The following is a 4,706-nucleotide window of genomic DNA, read 5'->3' as shown; positions in this document are numbered from 1 at the left end:
AATTATGCTGAGTGGAAACAAAAGCCAATACCAAAAGAATATATCCTATATGATTTCATTTATGTAACATTTTTGAAATGACAAAATTTTAAGAATGGAGAACAGAGTAGTGGTTATCAGGGAATAGGGACCTGGGAAGGAGAGTGGGAGGGAGGTGGGTGTGATTATAACAGAATCACAGAAGAGATCCTTGTGGGGATGCAACTGTTCTGTATCTTAACCATGGTGGTGGATATATGAACCTACACATGTGATAAAATTGTATAGAACTATATATATATATATACACACATATATATACACAAATGAGAAATACAAATAAGATTGGTGGATTGTATCAATGTTATTAAACTGCTTGTGATATTGTAATACAGCTTAGCAAGATAATATTACTGGAGGAAAAGAGATAATGGGAAATTAGCTCAGTATTATTTCTTCCAACTGAATGAGAATCTAAAATTATCTCGATAAAAGTTTCAATGAAAATATAAGTGCAAAATAACTAAAAGTTCAAAGACTGCCTTTTTACTCTACTCAAAACCGTAGTGGATGTTCTTTCTGACTTTCTTTTATCACTTAGAATTAAAACAAGGTTGAAATCTCCCCATTAATAATAGAAAGTCTAGGAATGCCATTCACTAGTTAAAGGGTCTGTTTTCTTTCTTTTCTTTTTTTTAAAAACATCTTTATTGGAGTGTAATGCTTTACAATGGTGTGTTAGTTTCTGCTGTATCACAGAGTGAATCAGCTATATGTATACATTTATCCCCATATCTCCTCCCACTTGCGTCTCCCTCCCACCCTCCCTATCCCACCCTTCTAGGTGGTCACAAAGCACCGAGCTGATCTCCCTGTGCTATGTGGCTGCTACCCACTAGCTATCTATTTTACATTTTGGTAATGTATATATGCCCATGCCACTCTCTCACTTCGTTAAATGGGTCTGTTTTCTAATGTGTAAATAGATGTAATATCTCCTTACAGGTCTGTTGTTAGTATTAAAAATATATCTTAAGTTCCTGATACATAGTAGCCATTTTAAAAATCCCCCTTCACATTGGAGATAATTTTTTTTCATTTGTAGATTTTTTAGGACCCCTACTCTTCTACTTTGGCTTTCCCTTTGTCTTTGGGGATTTTCTTATGTGCCGAATTTTCTCATGTGTTTCTGTATCCCCTGAAAACATGAAAAACATTTATGTACAGTAAAATCTCTGGTTAAGAAAAAAAAGCATGGAGATAAAGCTTAAAATTAATGGTCAAAAGAGATATTGGATTATCTGTGGTTTTCAATTATCTATCCTCTTCCCGGCCAAGTGTAGCATATGAAAGCAAGAATTACTGGCATTGAAATTAATGGCAATTTAAAATGCTGAACGATTAGGCCATTAAAGATGAATAAAAATTCTCATGGAGGTCTCTCATCAGTTCTCATTTATTGCCAAGTACACTTGTTGATTTAAAACTGTAAAAGTGCTCAGTGAGAGCTTGTTCTGGCCTTGTAATGAGAAGTTATAAAAACCAGAATTACACCATCAGTAATTATGTGTGTTTCCAGGTTCATCTACATCTATGAAGCAGAAAATGAGCATTTTTTTTGAAGGTAAAATGAGAGAACTTACTCTTTTAAAAAGCAAGGAGAGAATTTTCTACTTCAGTAATGGTGCTGTAGATTGCTATAGGTAAACTTGGCCACAGAAAGCAACAGGGGGAGCTGCATAAAATACCCTTCCCACCCCATATCCACTACCACCACACGAAAAATGTTTGAGGGTATCAAAGAGCACGCAATGCAGCTGACACTTTCAGTAAAAGAAGAGGCACAATGAGGTTAGCCTTACATTCTTAAGCTTGACATTCCATGGTATTTTTTCTCCTTGAGTACTTGCTAATTTATAAGATTTGTGGAGCCAAAACAAGGAGAAAATAAGTATAAAGTGACAGCTAAGAGTCTGAAAAGAATAGAAGAGCTTAAACTGCCTAATGAAGTTGGGGAGACAAAAATTAGAAATCAAGGTGGCAGAAGAGAAAAGGTTCTAGTAAACAACTTAGAATTCTAATTAGTTTCCCAGAAGGGTTATACCTCAGAAGTAAGGGTAGACCAGAAATAGACATGCCTCTGTAAAGGTGAAAACTGATCTCCAAAACATCTCAGTCCATGAGTGAAATAAGGTGATCTGTTCATAATCTGACTACCCTCCCCAAAAGAAGAAAACTCCCCTCAAGAGGACCTCAGAAAGAGCCTCAAATTATTGCCACAATTTTTAACAGACAGGTGATCCAGGTGTCAGAATCATTAGACACAGACTTTAAAAATGATTAATACAGGGAATCCCCTGGCAGTGCAGTGATTAAGACTTCACCTTCTAATGCAGGGGGTGTGGGTTCAATCCCTGGTTGGGGAGCTAAGATCCCACATGCCTCGTGGCCAAAAAAACAAGACATAAAACAGGAGCAATATTGTAACAAATTCAATAAAGACTAAAAATGATGCACATCAAAAAAAATCTTAAAAAAAGATGAATACATTCAAGAAAATAGATGAAGAGATAGACAGTTTAACCAGAGCAATTCTAATATATGATAAACTGAAATTAAGAACTCAATAGATAAGTGTAAGAGCAGGTGAGATAGAGAAAGAGAGAATTAGTGAATTGGAAGATAGAACAATATAAAATATCCAAACTGAAGCACAGAAAGAATAAAGGATTAAAAAAAAAAAACACTGAAAAGTGTGTAAGAGACGTACAGAACATAGTAAAAAGATCTAATATCTGTGTAAAAATATTATGGAAGAAGAAGAGGAGAGAGATAATGAGGCTAAAGCTTTAATGTACAAAATATTGGCCAAGATTTTTAAAGATTGCCAAAAGAACTTAAGTCACAGATTCAGAGAAGATCCACCAAACCTAAGCAGGATTAAAAAGAAAACAAAGACAAAAACCTAGGCATATCAGCAGCCAGTAGCTAAAAGTCAAAGATGAAGAGACATCTTAAAAGCAGCCAAAGGAAAAAAATGACACATTACTTTTATTTATTTATTTATTTATTTATTTTAATTTATTTATTTTTGCTGCATTGGGCCTTAGTTTCTGTGCGAGGGCTTTCTCTAGTTGTGGCAAGCGGGGGCCACTCTTCATCGCGGTGTGCGGGCCTCTCACTATCGCGGCCTCTCTTGTTGCGGAGCACAGGCTCCAGATGCACAGGCTCAGTAGTTGTGGCTCATGGGCCTAGTTGCTCCGTGGCATGTGGGATCCTCCCAGACAAGGGCTCGAACCCGTGTCCCCTGCATTAGCAGGCAGATTCTCAACCGCTGCGCCACCAGGGAAGCCCGACACATTACTTTTAAAGGAGGAAGAATAAATTGGAGAGTGACTTCTTAAAAAAAAAAATGAGAGAGAATGGAATGATATTTTTAAGTGCTAAAAGAAAGCAGTTGGCAAGCCTATAGCAAGTCAGAAGCTGTTTCTCAATAGAGGATGGGATAGCTTGCTTCAAAATCCTAAAGGTTGGAACTGTGATTAACTTACAGAAAAGGGGACTGCAAAAGATTCCATATGGTATTCTTATCTGCCATCAACACGTAAAGCACCATTGAATCTTTGTCATGGGACTCAAGTGACAGAGTAGCTTGAACAGCATCCTGGGCAAGTTACAGAGCCTTTTTATTTTGGGCCCCACTCAAAACTGGGAAACTTTTAGGTTACTTGGTAAAGAGGTCAGAAGAACATGCTCAAATTGGGTATATGTTGACTCAAAAACCCAAAGAGACTCACTAAGTGCTGTAGTTGTAGGATGGTCCAGATGCCACAGCTTGTCTATCACCTTGGAAGGAATGTCTTGATATACCTCAGATCACTGGGCCTCTATAAATTTCACCAAGGTGGCAGGCCCCTGAATGTTTGGGGGATTTATTACCTACCTGCTGGTACACACGTGCCTTAACAAGGTATATAAACTAGTTGCTACTTCCTGCTCACCAGATCCAATCAGCATATTATCATCAATGTAATCGACCAGTGTGATGTCCTGTTTAATGGAGGTCCCTGCAGATTATGTTACAATATAGGGCAGGAGAATTGATATACCTCCTAAGGTAAGAAAGTGAATACCTATTGTGAGCTCCGTGAACTGAAAGAAAACTGCTTCTGTTGGTTTTGACCAAAAGATACAGAGATAAAAGCATTAGTCAGACCAATAGCTGTACACCAGGTGCCAGTTGTATTGATTTACTCCAGCAAAGAACCACATCTGGAACAACAGCTGCAATTGAAGTCAACACCTGATGTTTAAGATAATCCACTGTCTTTTTTCAAGATCTGTCTGTTACCTGCCAACCAAATAGATCTGTCAGCCAAATAGATAAGTTGAATGGGAATGTGGTACAAATCACTATCAGTGTATCTTTCAAGGTTTGGATAGAAGCATAAATCTCTCAAATCCCTCCTGCAGAGCAGTATTGCTTTGAATATACAGTTTTGGTAGGTAGAGGCAGTTCTAGTGGTTTCCACTTTGTTTATTATTATTATTATTATTATTATTATATTATCTATCTCTGTCTCTATCTATCTATCTACCTATCTATCTATCTATCCATCTATCATCTATTATCATTATAGCCCTCATTCCATGAGCCAAAGAACTATTGTGGGGATTCTGACACCTGCTGAGTATGTCTGTTCCAAAGATGCATTCTAGAGCTAGAA

The sequence above is a fragment of the Mesoplodon densirostris genome, chromosome 3 (assembly GCF_025265405.1).
Source record: "Mesoplodon densirostris isolate mMesDen1 chromosome 3, mMesDen1 primary haplotype, whole genome shotgun sequence".
NCBI classification, from domain to species: Eukaryota; Metazoa; Chordata; class Mammalia; order Artiodactyla; family Ziphiidae; genus Mesoplodon; species Mesoplodon densirostris.
The sequence above is the reverse complement of the archived record's forward strand: the minus strand, read 5'-3'. Positions refer to the sequence as shown.